This window comes from Zea mays, chromosome 3 (genome assembly GCF_902167145.1).
Source record: "Zea mays cultivar B73 chromosome 3, Zm-B73-REFERENCE-NAM-5.0, whole genome shotgun sequence".
Classification (NCBI taxonomy): Eukaryota; Viridiplantae; Streptophyta; class Magnoliopsida; order Poales; family Poaceae; genus Zea; species Zea mays.
In genome coordinates this window covers 193,407,630-193,425,694 of record NC_050098.1, presented here as the reverse complement: position 1 = coordinate 193,425,694, position 18,065 = coordinate 193,407,630, and positions in this window count along the sequence as shown.

The window sequence follows — 18,065 nt, the reverse complement described above, 5'->3', positions numbered from 1 at the left end:
GTGACCCTGCAGTACATGAATTTAGTAGTGTAAGTCATTCCAATGGTGCATACGCAGAAGGACGAGATGATGAACTGCTAGAGGCTCTAGATAACACTAACAACATTGAGATTAAGAACGTCTTAATTTTCAAGGACTTGCCTACACTAAGACGATGGCTACAGGAATATTCCGTGAACCGCAAGAGACCGTTCAAGGTGAGACACTCGTATGCACAACGATGTTACATAGTTGTGTGCGAGGTGTCAGATTGTAATTGGAGGGTATGTGCCCGCAAGCAGAAGGAAATTGGAAAGTTTAAGATCACAAAAATTGTAGGTCCACACACTTATGCCCAGATAGAGTTGAGCTCTAAGCATCGACAGTTGACATCTATCCTAATTGCGAAAAAGCTATTAGAGACATTAAAAGGTCAGCCAAACTTGAAGGTGAAGTCAATTATGACCATGACTTGGGAGTTGTTTGGTTACGGGATCAAGTATGGGAAAGCATGAGGGCAAAGCAACGAGCATAGAAGATGATATACATGATTGGGAGGAGGGTTACGAGAAGTTGCCAGCAATGTTTAATGCAATGAAAAGCAAAAACCCAGGCATGCATTACGAGTACATCCCTAAACCCAACGAATGGAGGAATGACACAGATCATCTTTTGTGTTTTCTGGTGTTTCTTGCAGTGCGCAGAGGCCTTCAAGCATTCTCGTCCCATGCTCTCTATTGATGGTACTTTTCTGCTTGGGAAGTATAAGGGCACATTGTTGGTTGCCATTTCATGTGACACGGACAATGCATTGGTTCCTTTGGCATTTGCTTTGGTGGAGAGGAAGAACATATATAGTTGGTCTTGGTTCTTGCGACTTGTTCGGATCCATGTCGTGGGCCCTAGTCGGGAGGTTGGTGTCATACCTGACAGACACTAGGGTATTCTTAATAAAGTGCAAGAGCAGATTCCTGGCTACGCACCCATGCACCACAGATGGTGCACTCGACATCTAGTAGAAAATCTTCTTCGAAAGGATCGTACCAAGGATAATTTCCCCCTTTTTGAGGAGGTCTGTCGACAGTTGGAGGTTTCGTTCTTCGAGGACAAGTTGAAGGAACTAAAAGGTGCAACAAATGTTGAAGGAAAAAATTGGATTGCTAGATTGCTGAGGGAACCCCAGAAGTGGACAAGGACCTTTGACGAAGGTGGTTGGAGGTTCGAGTTCTAGACTAGCAACATGGTCGAGTCATTTAATAGTGTGTTGAGGGTATACGTGCCATGCCAGTCAATGCTATAGTAACATTCACTTGATATAGGCTCGTGACGTGGTTTAATGAGAGACACGCACATGCCAAGGCAATGCAGACGCGAGGTTAGAGATGGACACCTAAACCAACAACACATCTTAATAATGCAAAGGAACAGGCCAATGGACATGAGGTACAATTCTTTGATGAGGAGTTGGGAAAATACGAGGTAACAACGATGGGTGGCACAACTTCTGATGGTGAGGTGCGGCCTTCGAGGACACATGTTGTGTTACTTGATGCATTCTCGTATGGTTGCGGAAACTTAGACAGTACCACTTTACATGTTCTCATTATGTTGCTGTCGCACGCCATCATAACTTTGCATTCGAGAGCAGGATCCCTTGGGAGTTTAGTGTGGAGAGCTTAGTACGTACCATACAACCACTCTAAGAAATGACACTTAAGCCAACCGTATGGTTGTAGGAGAATAAATTAGTAAATTTGTGCAAAAAATAACACAATTTTGGACATTTGTTATGTACTCACATAATCATTGTTGGGACTCACGAAGTACTTCGCAGTGTCCTCATATATGACAGCATGATCTCCACAATCGCATCGAGACGGAGACTCCAGTCGTCTTTCTGTGGCTACGTTCTTCTCCTCATCTGTCATTGGTGGTGGATTCGGGGGAGGAGGCACCCAACGCTTAAAACGCTCATGACTACTCCTTCCACACAACCAATTAGCGAAAAGGAGATATCAAGGGTCAAATTTATCAGGACCGTCGATCCACTAGGAAAAAAACACCTTAGGTGGTCCTACACAAATGGAATGAAGCATTAGTATACATCTAGTAAACAATAATAACACACAAGTCATAAACTACGTACGTTAAAATCGCTACAAAGGTAGAAGCAGCGCGTAGCTGTGTCTGGTTGTTTGGATTGACATACCCAAGTCGGTCTGCCATAGTCACAGTTAGGCACAGGAAGATTAGGAGGAACATGAGCATACTTACTAGATACATCCGGATATAACTTCCGAAGATGACCTCTCTTCTGCCACAACGCTTCCTGTCGGCGTTTCGACCCCGGGGGGTCCCTGGACCGACGAGTAAATTGTCGCCGCGTGCCCTAGCCCAGATGGGTCGGTGCGAGACGGAGCGCGAAGGGGGGAAACCAGAGGGAGACAGGCGTAAAGGGGAAACCCGTGGCCTTCGTGTTTGTCCCGCGCCCAGGTCGGGTGCGCTTGCAGTAGGGGGTTACAAGCGTCCGCGTGGGAGAGAGCGAGAGGCTTACGCGCGCCGTCCTGTTCCCCCGCGCGGTCAACCTTCTCATACGAGTGCCCTGGACCTTCCTTTTATAGGCTTAAGGAGAGGGTCCAGGTGTACAATAGGAGATGTAGCATGCTGCTAACGTGTCTAGCAGAGAGGATCTAGTGCCCTAAGTACATGCCGTCGTGGCAGCCGGAGAGGTTTTGGCACCCTGTTCATGTGGTGTCGTGGCCGTCGGAGGAGCGCTGAAGCCTTGCGGAAGGACAGCTGTCGGGGCTGTTGAGTCCTTGTTGACGTCTCCTTGCTTCCGTAAGGGGCTGAGAGCCGCCGTCGTCACGGAGCACGCGGGGCGCCATCATTACTTGTTTACCGGGGCGAGCCAGATGAGACACCGGTCTTGTTCCCCGTAGCCTGAGCTAGCTAGGGGTAGGGTAATGATGGCTCCCCCTGTGACATGGTCGGTCCGAGCCCTGGGTCGGGCGAGGCGGAGGCTCCTCCGAGGTCGAGGTCGAGTCTGTCTTCCGTGGTCGAGGTCGAGTCCGAGCCCTGGGGTCGGGCAAGGCGGAGTCCGTCGTCTTCCGGGGCCGAGGCCGAGTCCGAGCCCTGGGGTCGGGCGAGGCGGAGTTCGTCGTCTTCCGGGGCCGAGCCCGAGTCCGAGCCCTGGGGTCGGGCGAGGCGAAGTTCGTCGTCTTCCGGGTCCGAGCCCGAGTCCGAGCCCTGGGGTCGGGCGAGGCGGAGTTCATCGTCTTCCGGGGCCGAGCCCTAGGGTCGGGTGAGGCGGAGCTTCCTATGGCGCCCGAGGCTGGACTTGGCCGCTGTCAGCCTCACTCTGTCGAGTGGCACAGCAGTCGGAGCGATGCGGGCGGCACTGTCTTCTTGTCAGGCTGGTCAGTGGAGCGGCGAAGTGACTGCAGTCACTTCGGCTCAGTCGACTGAAGGGCGTGCGTCAGGATAAGGTGTCAGGCCACCTTTGCATTAAATGCTCCTGCGATACGGTCGGTTGGCGTGGTGATCTGGTCAAGGTTGCTTCTCGGCGAAGACTAGGCCTCGGGCGAGCCGAAGGTGTGTCCGTTGCTTGAGGGGGCCCTCGGGCGAGACATGAATCCTCCGGGGTCGGCTGCCCCTGCCCGAGGCTGGGCTCGGGCGAGGCGAGATCGTGTCCCTTGAGTGGACCGAGCCTTGACTTGATCGCACCCATCATGCCTTTGTAGCTTTGTGCTGATGGGGGTTACTAGTTGAGATTAGGAGTCTTGGGGGTACCCCTAATTATGGTCCCCGATAGTAGTCCCCGAGCCTCAAAGGGAGTGTTAATACTCGCTTGGAGGCTTTTGTCGCACTTTTTTGCAAGGGGGCCGGCCTTTCTCGGTTGCATTCCGTTCCGGTGGGTGCGCGCGAGCGCACCCGCCGGGTGTAGCCCTCGAGGCCTCGGAGGAGTGGTTTGACTCCTTCGAGGTCTTAATGCGTTTCGCGATGCTTCGGCCGGTCTGGTTGTTCCCTCATGCGAACTGGCCGTAGCCCGGGTGCACAGTCGAGTCCCAAGTTCTCGAGCTGGTATGTTGACACTGTCAACGGTTTGGCCGGAGCCGGGTTTGCGAGAGCAGCCCCCGAGCCTCCGCACAGAGCGAGAGGACGGTCAAGGACAGACTCGACTTTTTTACATACGCCCCTGCGTCGCCTTTCTGCAAGGAGGAGGGGGGAAAAGCGCCATGTTGCCCTTGGAGGGCGCCGAACATGGCTCCAGTGAGCTGCTAACGGGTAATCCGAGTGGACGCCCGTGCCCCATTCGTTAGGGGTCGGCTAGTGGCCCGGAGGCGCGCTCCAAAAGTACCTGCGGGTGATTTGCCGGACCCGGTCCCCTTTTGACGGGGTCCGAGGGCTCGATGCCTCCCTCTGGTGGGATTCCGTTACAAAATCGTTCCCGTCGGTCTCGGAAATGTCCTAGGGTACCTCGGGAGCGTAGCCCGAGCCTTGGTTATGTATCGAACGTACCCAGGGTCATCCCTCGCTCTACGTCTGAGGCGGCTGTCGAACCCTTCGGGGGCCAGCCTACGAACCCCTGATCAGTAATGGGCGCGTAGCCCGAGTGGCCTGAGGCGGCCGTTGAACCCTTTCGAGGGGCCGACCTTCGAACCCCTGACCAGTAGTGGGCGCGGAGCCCGAGTGCTTTGAGGCGGCTGTTGAACCCTTCCGAGGGGGCAGCCTTCGAACCTCTGATCAGTAGGGGGCTCGGGGCCCGTTTCCTTCGCGGAGAAGGATCCCTTTCGGGGTATCCCCTTTCCCGGTCCCTGTTGTAAGAGAGAGAAAGAGGAAGAGGAAAAGGATACGAAATCGAATGACGTGGCACACCTTTTTTGACGCGGTCATTATGGCGGAAGCGAAGCGTCGCCTGCTTCTCCTGCCAAAGGTGTCGACTGTCCTGCCGCAGAGTTAATGCGACGGGACGAGTGGTTCACGGGGCGGCCGTTGCGCGTGCGCGAGCCGTTCGAGGAACGGAACACGGGCGCGTCGTCTTCACGCCGTGGGAGAGGGTTCTCTCGCTGTCCCGGGAGGGGACGTGAGCTTGGCTGACGACTTGACCGCTGCTTCCGCCCGCCTGCCACTGCCATTACTGCCGGCCCATTTCGGGCCGTATCGATCGTCGCGCCTTCTCCCGCAGCTGACTGACCCATGACCGATGTGCCTGGTTGGCACTGTTGGGTCATGCGCAGGGTTGCCTTGAGTCGCGGTACTGGTTCCGCAGTCGAGGAGGCACGGTAGTGGCATGAGTGGCGGTGCAGTTTCTTGCACGTAGCAACCGGCGCGCCGGTTACATGACGTGTGGGCCTGGGCCTCCATGCTGGACGCGTCGAAGTCGAAAGGGCGCGCCCCCTTGGTGCGGTTGCATGCCGCTTGCATGGCGGTCCGCCCTTTCACCCGCTGGTCTGGGCGAAAGTGGAGGAATGCTCGTAACCGCTGGCTAGTTGCACGCACCGCACGCGGCGGTTTGGCTTCTTCTGCCCTGGGCCAGCTTGCATGACGCGTGGGACCCAGCCCCCGCGTCGTAGGGGGAGAACCTTGGAGCGTGTTGGAGAAGACTCAGCCCGCGATGGCTGAGGACGCAAGTGGGGGGAGTTGCCTTTAAAAGGAGGGTGACCCCCCTGAAAGGCAACCATGTCTTCGCGCTCCCCTTATGCATCGCGTCTTTCCACCTTCTGAGCCCCCGGATGGGGAACACTCGCAGTTCTTCTGCCTTGTCGTCGTTGGAGGAACACAACTTCACAGAAGTTGGTACCTTTCAGCCATCGTTCGGCTTCAAGGATTTTCATCAGCCAGCCCGGCCGCATCCCCTCGCCGGTGGTCACCCAAGACGACGACCACCAGCTCCTAGGTGGGGAGAAGCAAGCTGGGTTGCGGCCTCTGCCCCTCCCTCAGCTTCAAGGATGTTCATCATCAGTTCTGGGGAGGGGAGTGCGCCAAGTTGGGGTCGGTCTCCGCGTGGGCAGCGGCCCGCTCCTTCCCTCAGCGATCGGGGGAAGGGCGTTCGCCGTTCGCGGCGCTGGCAGCTGCCGCATGTCCGGCTCTCCGGTCCGAGCGGCTTCGGCGCTGCTTCCAGTGCCACCTTCGGCCGCGACAGCCGGAAGAGGTTTCTCCGCCGACGAGATAGTCGGTGTCGCCCGTGGACTGACCTCCAACTCTACGGCCTTCTGCTCGTCCTCGCCCCTCGAGTGGGGACGTGGGCGAGGGCCTTATGGCAGCAGCATCCGCCCTGAGATCATCGCTGCTGCTGTTCGGCCGCTCGGAGCAGAAGTCGTTGTCGCTGCTGCCAGAGCGGGCGGCGGCGAGCCATCCGTCGGCCTTCTATTGCTCCGCAGGCCCTCCAATCGTGGGGGGTTGTTCGTACCTGCGGAGGTGGAACCGGAGTTCCGTTTGTAATGGCACCTTGGGTGCCGATGTCTTGTTCATTACGGCTGTCGGGGCCTGAACATGTATGTATTTTCGGCACGGAGTCGTGTTTTTCCTCATTTCGAGCACCAGGACTCGCCTGTCGGCTAACTGAACCGCTTAACCAAGTGTGAGTTGCGTCGTGCGAAGGTGACGAGTGAGGTATCCGTATCCCGGAGGCGTAGGAGTCCCTCGGCTCGGTCGGCCTCGCCGCCCGAGGCTTCTCTTGCTTAGTTAAAGGAACCCTCGGCCGCTCTTCGATGAGCCGAAGCCGAAGGCAGCGGTGTCAGTGTGGACAGAGGCAGAGTTGGCTCGAAAAGAAGACTTCGTCGGCCGGAGCCTGGCCGGGCCGTCCACTGGCGGGACCAGCGCCGGAGTCGAGTTGCCGAGGCCATGAGCCGGGCTGATGTCCTCGGGGGACAGCTGGCTGAGGCTTCGGGGTGGCCGGCCGAGCCGTCTGCTCGGGCCGGGTTCCTGGAGAAGACCCTGGCGGCGATGGCCCGGGCGCGGTGCTGATGTCGTCCTTCGGAGCAGAGATCCCCCGACTGTGTTGTCGTCCGAGGCTCGGTCGGACTTCACCAAAGGCGTAGTTGACGCCGAGGGTGCTGCTGCTCCCCCTCCGTCAAGGTCCGAGCCTGCAGGATCGGTTTATCTTGTAGTGTGCGTATATTTTCTGCGGCCGCCGAGGCCCCAACATACTGTCGTCGTGTTGTAAAGTCGCGTTTCTTTTCCTCCTGTTTCGAGTATCTGAACTCATTTGTCGGTAACAGAATTGTTTGTTCGAGCGAGAGTTACTTTTCACGGAAGGTGATGAGTGAGGTATCCGTATCCCGGAGGCATAGGAGTCCCTCGGCTCGGTCGGCCTTGCCACTTACGTGTACTCTTACTCGTCTGTAGGATTCTGCTATCGATATAGTCGAGAAGGCTCGAAAAATCGTTTTGGCAGAAGAGTTTTCGAGCGTGAAGACTTGTTCGGTCCGCGGAATCACTTATCCGAGCGTGAGTTACTTATCGCAGAAGGTGATGAGTGAGGTATCCGTATCCCGGAGGCGTAGGAGTCCCTCGGCTCGATCAGCCTTGGCTGCTTACGTGTACTCCGTCATTTTCAGGATCCCACTTTCGAAGTAGTCGAAAAGCACGAAAGACGTTCTGGCAGAAAAGATCTTTTCCGAGGAACATTTTGACGCAGAGGGGGTTCCCCCTTCTAGCCCCCGAGGGAGGGTCGGGCTTTGCCGAGGCAAGGCTGACCCTTCCATGATGGTTAGACTTTGTGTGTGAACGAGGTGTACGAACGACTTGAAAGCATCTTAAGGCAAGGTTGTCGGATGTTCCAAGCGTTGTTGTAGACCTCGCCTTGACTGTTGGCCCAGCTTGTACGTCCCGGGCTTCAGAACCTTGGCGATGACGAACGGCCCTTCCCAGGGAGGCGTGAGCTTGTGCCGCCCTCAGGCGTCTTGTCGCAGCCGAAGCACCAAGTCGCCCACCTGGAGGTCTCGGGACCGAACCCCTCGGGCGTGGTAGCGTCGCAGGGACTGCTGATACCGCGTCGAGTGTAGTAAGGCCATGTCCCGAGCCTCTTCCAGCTGGTCCAGTGAGTCTTCTCGGTTAGCTCGATTGCTTTGGTCGTCGTAGGCCCTCGTCCTCGGGGAACCGTATTCTAAGTTTGTGGGCAAGATGGCCTCGGCCCCATAGACTAGAAAGAACGGTGTGAAGCCCGTGGCTCGGCTCGGCGTTGTCCTCAGACTCTAGACCACAGAGGGGAGCTCCTTCATCCATCGCTTGCCGAACTTGTTGAGGTCGTTGTAGATCTGCAGCTTGAGTCCTTGCAGGATCATGTCGTTGGCACGCTCTACTTGCCCATTCGTCATGGGGTGAGCCACGGCGGCCCAGTCCACCCGGATGTGATGATCCTTGCAGAAGTTCAGGAACTTTCTGCCAGTGAACTGGGTGCCGTTGTCGGTGATGATGGAGTTCGGGACCCCAAAGCGATGGATGATGTTGGTGAAGAACGCCACCGCCTGTTCGGACCTGATGCTGTTTAAGGGTCGGACCTCGATCCACTTGGAAAATTTGTCGATGGCGACCAGCAGGTGCGTGTAGCCCCCGGGTGCCTTCTGCAAGGGGACGACGAGGTCCAGACCCCACACAACAAACGACCAGGTGATGGGTATGGTCTGCAGAGCCTGAGCGGGCAGGTGGGTCTGCCTTGCGTAGAATTGACACCCCTGGCAGGTGCGGACAATTCTAGTGGCGTCGGCCACCGCGGTCGGCCAGTAGAAACCTTGTCGGAAGGCGTTTCCAACAAGGGCTCGGGGCGCCGCGTGATGCCCGCAAGCCCCCGAGTGTATTTCTTGTAAGAGCTCCTGGCCTTCGGCGATGGATATGCATCGCTGGAGGATGCCTGAGGGGCTGCGGTGGTAGAGCTCCTTCCCGTCTCCCAGCAAGACGAACGACTTGGCGCGCTGCGCCAACCGCCGAGCTTCGGCTCAGTCGAGGGGTAGCTCCCCTCGGTGGAGATATTGCAGGTACGGGGTCTGCCAGTTTCAATTAGGCGTGACCCCGCTCCGCTCTTCCTCGACGCGCAGTGCCTCACCCTTGGGGGCCGAGGGTGCCTCGGGCTGGGCCGAGGCCTTCTCGGGCTCGAGCGTGTCGTCGGTCTTGACTGAGGGTTGATGTAGGTCTCGGGAGAAGACGTCCGGGGGAACCGTTGTTCGCCCCGAGGCTATCTTAGCCAGCTCGTCCGCAGTCTCGTTGTATCGTCGGGCGATGTGGTTGAGCTCGAGCCCGTAGAACTTGTCCTCCAGGCGCCGAACCTCATTGCAGTAGGCTTCCATCTTCGGGTCACGTCAGTGGGAGTTCTTCATGACTTGGTCAATGACGAGCTGCGAGTCACCGCGAGCGTCGAGGCGTCGGACCCCTAGCTCGATGGCGATGCGCAACCCGTTGACCAGAGCCTCGTACTCGACCACATTGTTGGACGCCGGGAAGTGGAGGCGTAGCACGTAGCGTAGGTGCTTCCTGAGGGGCGAGATGAAGAGCAGGCCCGTGTCCGCCCCTGTCTTCATCAGCGACCCGTCGAAAAACATGGTCCAGAGTTCCGGTTGGATCGGAGCCGTTGGGAGCTGGGTGTCGACCCATTCAGCCACAAAGTCTGCCAAGACTTGGGACTTGATGGCCTTCCGAGGGGCGAACGAGATTGTCTCGCCCATGATTTCCACCGCCCACTTTGCAATTCTACCCGAGGCGTCTCGGCACTGGATGATCTCCCCCAGGGGGAAGGATGACACCACAGTCACCGGATGAGACTCGAAGTAGTGTCGCAACTTCCGCCGCGTCAGGATCACCGCGTACAACAACTTCTGAATTTGTGGGTAGCGGATCTTGGTCTCGGACAGTACCTCACTAATGAAGTAGACCGGCCTCTGGACGGGCAATGCATGCCCCTCTTCTCGTCTCTCAACCACGATCGCGGCGCTGACCACCTGAGTGGTTGTGAATCATCTAGGCCCCTTTAGTGATGTTTTGGTAATTAATGATAACTGCTTGTGGACTAACAGTTCTTGGAGAAATAAGAATGCAGGGTTGGACCACATAGAACAGCAAATGTTGAAGAATCATAAGCATTGGTTGTGGATCAGATGAAGGCAAAGGTATAATATAAGTTTTGTTTTTGCCGGTCTTGAGGAGTTTAGAGAAGATACCTGACCGGATTAGTAGGCTAGATTGCCGTACTATTAAGAGGGGTCAATGTCTTTGATCTGTGTAAAGCTTAGTGCCTCATAGAGCTTCAAGTAGTTGCATTTGCATGAGGACTAACAACGCTTCAAATTTTGTGAGTTAAAAGTTCTTTCAAAAGCAAGTTTGAAAATTGCAAAGTGTTGGATGCGCGGACCGTTCTGGCCTTGAGGGCGGACCATCCGCGATCCACCAGAGGGGTCCGAAGTCTAACCACTGAGGCAGCCACTTTGTTCTTTTGCACTGCGGACTGTCCGGGCCTTTGGGCCGGACCGCCCGCAGTCATGACCAGAGAAGGCTAGTTTCAACCCAGTCCCTGAATTATAGCGCGGACCGTCCGGCTGTGATGGGCGGACCGTTCGCAAGTGTCAAACATGTTTTGGACAGGGACTGTGTGATTTTGTAGATTTGTACTACGGACTGTCCGGGGGACTAGTCCGGACAGTACTATCTCAGGTCTCGGACCGTCCGGATTTATAGGCGGACGGTCCGCGCGTGTTAACTGTTCTTGGTCCGAGGCTCGGGTGCCTCATGCTGCCAGGTCGCGGACGGTCCGGCCTTGGAAGGCGGACTGTCCGGACCCACCTTTTCTGACAGTTCTAACAGTTTTCAAACGGTAATTATAGCCGTTATATGTACGGCGGACCGTCCGGCCCTAGGGCGCAGACCGTCCGCGTGTGCGCAGAACATGTGCTTTTTGCACATAACGGTTGGATTTTGATGGAGGGTATAAATAGAAGGGTAGCTCATGTGAGAGAGCTCTCTTGGCCATTCCTTGCACACATTGAGCTCATTTGTGATCCTCCAACTCACTCTCTCACACTCTTTGCTTGAGATTGCATTCTAGTGAGAGATTGAGGGTTCCTAGTGCATTTGCATCATTTGGTGATTCTTGAGGCACTAGGTGGTACACCGAGCAAGCGTCATTGGCTTGTTACTCTTGGAGGTTGCCGCCTCCTAGACGGCTCGGGTGATTGTCTCCGTCGAGCTCTCCAAGAAGATTGTGGAGAAGCCGCGGTGTTGATTGTGAGGGGTTTGCGCCTACCTCGCCGGAGCGGCAAAGGTGACATTAGTGGAATCGAGGTATTGAGTGATTTCTTGTCCACTTGGCTCAAAGATCAAGCCGTGACTTGATAGAGGAGCAAGTGAGAGCTTGAAGTCCACCTCAACGTGGATTAGGGGTGATCGGCAAATCACCGATACCACGAGATAAATTTCGGTGTCTCTACCTTCTTGCATTACTTATTGCCTTGCAAGTAATTAGTGTTTTGCATATTGTTCCTCAAGTATTCAATCACCGTAGTTGTTTCTCATACATTGTTTACTTATTGTCACTAGAGAATTTATTCCTCTTGTTATATTGATTAAATTTACCTAGTGTTTTTTATTTTAGTCAAAACCGTCTATTCACCCCCCCTCTAGCCGGTGTCCTAGATCCTACAGTGGTAGCGGCGACGTAGATCGAGAGGGCTTCTCCGGCAGCAGGGGGCACCAAGATGGGCGCGTTCGTGAGGAGCGCCTTCAGGTTCCCGAGGGCTTCCTCGGCCTCAGGGGTCCAAGTGAAGCACTCGGCCTTTCTTAAGAGGCGGTACAGGGGTAGACCTCTTTCGCCGAGGTGCGAGATGAAGCGGCTCAGAGCCGCCAGGCATCCCATGACCTTCTGTACGCCTTTCAAGTCCTTGATGGGCCCCATGTTGGTGATGGCCGCGATTTTCTCCGGGTTGGCCTCGATGCCCCGCTCGGAGACGATGAACCCCAAGAGCATGCCTCGGGGGACTCCGAAGACGCACTTCTCAGGATTGAGTTTTACGCCTTTCGCCTTGAGACACCGGAATGTCGCTTCAAGGTCGGAAAGGAGGTCGGAGGCTTTCCTCGTCTTGACTACGATGTCATCGACGTAAGCCTCGACCGTTCGACCAATGTGTTTGCCGAACACGTGGTTCATGCACCTTTGGTATGTCGCACCCGCATTCCTCAAACCAAACGGCATGGTAACATAGCAGTACATGTTGAAAGGTGTGATGAAAGAAGTCGCGAGCTGGTCGGACTCTTTCATCCTGATTTGGTGATACCCTGAGTAGGCATCGAGGAAAGACAGGGTTTCACACCCAGTAGTGGAATCCACGATTTGATCGATGCGAGGCAGAGGGTAGGGAACTTTTGGACATGCTTTGTTTAGACCAGTGTAGTCTACACACATCCGCCATTTCCCTCCTTTCTTTCTCACAAGCACAGGGTTGGCAAGCCATTCGGGATGGAATACCTCTTTGATGAACCCTGTCGCCATTAGCTTGTGGATCTCCTCGCCTATGGCTCTGCGCTTTTCTTCGTCGAATCGGCGCAGAGGCTGCTTCACGGGTCGGGCTCCGGCTCGGATATCCAGCGAGTGCTCGGCGACATCCCTCGGTATGTCGGGCATGTCCGAGGGACTCCACACGAAAACGTCGACGTTTGCGCGGAGAAAGTCAACGAGCACTGCTTCCTATTTGGGGTCGAGCTCGGAGCCGATCCGGATCTGCTTGGAGGCATCGTTGCTAGGATCGAGAGGGACGGACTTAACCGTCTCTGCTGGCTCGAAGTTGCCGGCATGGCGCTTCACGTCTGGCGCCTCCTTGGAGAGGCTCTCCAGGTCGGCGATGAGGGCCTCGGCGTACTCCACGCACTCCACGTCGCATTCGTACGCGTGTCAGTACGTGGGGCCGACGGTGATGACCCCGTTGGGGCCCGACATCTTGAGCTTGAGGTAGGTGTAGTTGGGGACGGCCATGAACTTGGCGTAGCATGGCCTCCCCAGCACTGCGTGGTAGGTTCCTCGGAACCCGACCACCTCGAACGTGAGGGTTTCCCTTCGGAAGTTGGAGGAAGTCCCGAAACAGACGGGTAGATCGAGTTGTTCGAGGGGCTGGACGCGCTTCCCGGGAATGATCCCATGAAAAGGCGCCGCGCCTGCCCGGACCGAGGACAAATCGATCCGCAGGAGCCCGAGGGTCTCAGCATAGATGATGTTGAGGCTGCTGCCTCCGTCCATGAGGACCTTGGTGAGCCTAATGTTGCCGATGACGGGGTCGACAACGAGCGGGTATTTCCCCGGGCTCGGCACGCGGTCGGGGTGGTCGCCCTGGTCGAAGGTGATGGGCTTGTCGGACCAGTCTAGGTAGACTGGCGCCGCCACCTTTACCGAGCAGACCTCCCGACGCTCTTGCTTGCGGTGCCGAGCCGAGGCGTTCGCCACTTGCCCACCGTAGATCATGAAGCAGTCGTGGACCTCGGGGAACTCCTCTGCCTTGTGATCCTCCCTCTTGTCGTTGTTGTGGGCCCTGCCACCTTCTGCAGGTGGCTCGGCCTTGTGAAAGTGGCGCCGAAGCATGGCACACTCCTCAAGGGTGTGCTTGACGGGCCCCTGATGATAGGGGCATGACTCCTTGAGCATCTTGTCGAAGAGATTGGCGCCTCCGGGAGGTTTCCGAGGGTTCTTGTACTCAGCGGCGGCGACAAGGTCCGCGTCGGCGGCGTCGCGTTTCGCTTGCAACTTCTTCTTGCCCTTCTTCTTGGTGCCGCGCTGAGTGGACGCCTCGGGGACGTCTTCCGGCTGGCGGCCCTGGGGCTGCTTGTCCTTCCAGAAGATGGCCTCAACCGCCTCCTGGCCAGAGGCGAACTTGGTGGCGATGTCCATCAGCTCGCTCGCCCTGGTGGGGGTCTTGCGACCCAGCTTGCTCACCAGGTCGCGGCAGGTGGTGCCGGCGAGGAACGTGCCGATGACATCCGAGTCGGTGACATTGGGCAGCTCGGTGCGCTGCTTCGAGAATCGCCGGATGTAGTCCCGGAGAGACTCTCCCGGCTGCTGGCGGCAGCTTCGGAGATCCCAGGAGTTCCCAGGGCGCACGTACGTGCCCTGGAAGTTGCCGGCGAAGGCTTGGACCAGGTCGTCCCAGTTGGAGATCTACCCCGGAGGCAGATGCTCCAGCCAGGCTCGAGCGGTGTCGGAGAGGAACAGGGGGAGGTTGCGGATGATGAGGTTGTCATCGTCCGTTCCACCCAGGCGGCAGGCCAGCCGGTAGTCCGCGAGCCAAAGTTCCGGCCTCGTCTCCCCCGAGTACTTTGTGATAGTAGTCGGGGTTCGGAACCGGGCCGGAAACGGCGCCCGTCGTATGGCCTGGCTGAAAGCCTGCGGACCGGGTGGTTCGGGCGAGGGACTCCTATCCTCCCCGCTGTCGTAGCGTCCCCTACGCCTGGGGTGGTAGCCTCAGCGCACCTTCTCGTCGAGGTGGGCTCGACGGTTGCGGTGATGGTGCTCGTTGCCGAGGCAACCCGGGGCCGCAGGCGCTGTGTTGCGCGTGCGCCCGGTGTGGACCGAGGCTTCCCGCATGAATCGGGAAGTCGCGGCGCGATGCTTCGAGAGGTACCCCTGCCTTCGGGAGGCAGAGTTTCGGCCCGTCGGACCGCGGCATCCTCCAGGAGATTCTTGAGCTCTTCCTGGATACGCGCCCTTCGGTGGTTGATGGCTCCGGCATCGCGCGGAGAAGTATTGCCGCTGCAGCCAGGTTCTTGCCGACCCCACTGGAAGCCGGTGGCGGCCTTGCCCTGACATCGTCGGCGATGCGGTGCTGGATGCCCTGGGATAGATGACGCGCTTCTCCGGCCGGAGGTTGGCCTGCCCATTCCTGCCCGATGTCCCGGCGGAGCGGCTCAAGTGTTCATGCTCCCTCGTCGAGCCTGGCCTGCATCTCGCGGATTTGCTCGAGGTGTGAGTCCTGACCCCCCGCAGGGACTGGGACCACAGCTAGCTCCCGAAGGATGTCAACGCGAGGCGCAGGCCTAGGGGGATCACCGTTTTCCGGTATACCAAGATGGTTGCCTTCGCCGGGACCCCTTAGATCGACGTGGAAACATTCACGACTTGGGCCGCAGTCCTCGTCGCCGAAGCTGCGGCTACCGTCAGAACAATCGGAAAGGCAGTAGTCGCATGCGGTCATGAAGTCCCGCATGGCACTAGGGTTACCAGGTCAAGAGAAATCCCAACAAAAGTCGGGCTCGTCATCTTCCTCGGAACCCGAGGGCCCATAGGTCGAGACGGTTGTCAGCCGGTCCCAGGGTGACCGCATACCGTACCCCGGAAGGTTTGGACACGCCTCTATGAAAGCGTCCACCGAAGCGAAGTCGCTTGGTGGGTTGAGGCTGAATCCAAAAGGCACGAGATGGGAATCGGTCGGTACCTCTTGGTCGACGGGCGGGGACGAAGTCACGTTAGGGGCAGACTGCACCGTCGTCTCAGGTACGAGGGTGACGCCCAGCAAGTCCTTCGCGAGCGTGCTGGCGTCGTCCGTCCGCTTGGAGTTTGCGTGTTGCGGGGAAACGGCGCTCGTCTTCGTCTCAGACGCGAGGTCGATGCCCGACGTGTCCCCCGTTGGGGCGCCGGCGCCGTCGACTTGCTCGACAGCCGACGAGGTGCCGCCACCTGCTTGGCCTTGGTTGCCCCGCCTCCTCCTCCGTCGGCGGGGGAGGCGACGGGACAAACCCGAATGTTGTTCTTCCGCCACGTGGGGAAGACGTCGTCGATTCAGCCGCCGGCGGGCGGGTTGTCGGCCGCCATTGTCGCTGTCGCGCGGCGGGGGAAGGAGTATCATGTCGTAGCCGCCGTCGAGGGACATGAACTCAAGACTCCCGAAATGGAGCACCGTCCCGAAATGGAGCAACGTCCCGGGATGAAAAGGTTGCTGGAGACTACCCATCTGGAGCTTGACGGGAAGCTGTTCGTCAACACGCAGCAGGCCCCTACCTGGCGCGCCAACTGTCGGCGTTTCGACCCCGGGGGGTCCCTGGACCGACGAGTAAATTGTCGTCGCATGCCCCAGCCCAGATGGGTCGGCGCGAGACGGAGCGCGAAGGGGGGAAACCAGAGGGAGACAGGTGTAAAGGGGAAACCCGCGGCCTTCGTGTTTGTCCCGCGCCCAGGTCGGGTGCGCTTGCAGTAAGGGGTTACAAGCATCCGCGTGGGAGAGAGCGAGAGGCTTACGCGCGTCGTCCCGTTCCCCCGCGCGGCCAACCTTCTCGTACGAGTGCCCTGGACCTTCCTTTTATAGGCGTAAGGAGAGGGTCCAGGTGTACAATAGGAGATGTAGCATGGTGCTAACGTGTCTAGCAGAGAGGAGCTAGTGCCCTAAGTACATGCCGTCGTGGCAGCTGGAGAGGTTTTGGCACCCTGTTCATGTGGTGTCGTGGCCGTCGGAGGAGCGCTGGAGCCTTGCGGAAGGACAGCTGTCTGGGCTGTCGAGTCCTTGCTGACGTCTCCTTGCTACCGTAAGGGGCTGAGAGCCGCCGTCGTCACGAAGCACGCGGGGCACCATCATTACTTGTTTACCGGGGCGAGCCAGATGGGACGTCGATCTTGTTCCCCGTAGCCTGAGCTAGCTAGGGTAGGGTAATGATGGCTCCCCCTGTGACGTGGTCGGTCCGAGCCCTGGGTCGGGCGAGGCAGAGGCTCCTCCGAGGTCGAGGTCGAGTCTGTCTTCCGTGGTCGAGGTCGAGTCCGAGCCCTGGGGTCGGGCGAGGCAGAGTCCGTCGTCTTCCGGGGCCGAGGCCGAGTCTGAGCCCTGGGGTCGGGCGAGGCGGAGTTCGTCGTCTTCCGGGGCCGAGCCCGAGTCCGAGCCCTGGGGTCGGGCGAGGCGGAGTTCGGCGTCTTCCGGGGCCGAGCCCGAGTCCGAGGCCTGGGGTCGGGCGAGGTGGGGTTCGTCGTCTTCCGGGGCCGAGCCCGAGTCCGAGCCCTAGGGTCGGGCGAGGCGGAGCTTCCTATGGCGCCCGAGGCCGGACTTGGCCGCTGTCAGCCTCACTCTGTTGAGTGGCACAGCAGTCGGAGCGATGCGGGCGGCGTTGTCTTCTTGTCAGGCTGGTCAGTGGAGCGGCGAAGTGACTGCGGTCACTTCGACTCAGTCGTCTGAAGGGCGTGCGTCAGGATAAGGTGTCAGGTCACCTTTGCATTAAATGCTCCTGCGATACGGTCGGCTGGCGTGGCGATCTGGTCAAGGTTGCTTCTCGGCGAAGACTGGGCCTCGGGCGAGCCGAAGGTGTGTCCGTTGCTTGAGGGGACCCTCGGGCGAGACATGAATCCTCCGGGGTCGGCTGCCCCTGCCTGTAGCATCCCAAAAATTCAAATCCTGAAATTTTCTCAAACTCGCTCTAAATTCAAAATGAATTTCAAATTTCATTTCAAAATGTTTGTTTGCGAGTTGATATCAACAAATAAAGTATAGTGGTCTATATTCTCTCTAAAATCCTCCTCAAAATATCCTACAAATATTTCCCCAGTGATCCCCCTCAAATTGTTTACAGAAATACTGCCTAGATATTTCCCTAGTGATCCTCTTCAAGTTCTTTCCAGAAATACTGCCCAAATATTCCACCGATATATCTCCAGGTATTTTCCTCTTGAGAAATACCTTCAGAATCATTTTTCAAGTCCCTACAAATATTTTCTTCATAACTTTCCTCATGCTCATACGTATACGTATGCCTCCAGTGTCATACGGTGAGCTCTACAAGCAAATCTCACTTATACAAGACAAATACATGCTAACCTCCCACTAATCCTCTCATCCTCCCACAAATCCTCTCATCCCTCCCCCTAATCCCCCCACCATGGCTATAAATAGAGGGGCAAGAGCCTCCTCTCATCCCACCCCAAGCCATTTCATGGCAACTCTCTCCCCCCCTCACACACCCACTCCATGTTCCACACAAGCACAAGGATCGTTCGATCGTTCGTCCCCTGTTCTTAGTTTGTTCGTTCGTTCGTCCGATCGTTCGATCGTTCGTCCGATCGTTCATGGTTCGTTCGTCCGTTCGTCCAATCGTTCGATCGTTCGTCCGTTCGTTCGTCCAAATAATCTTTTTCCTACCGTTATGCT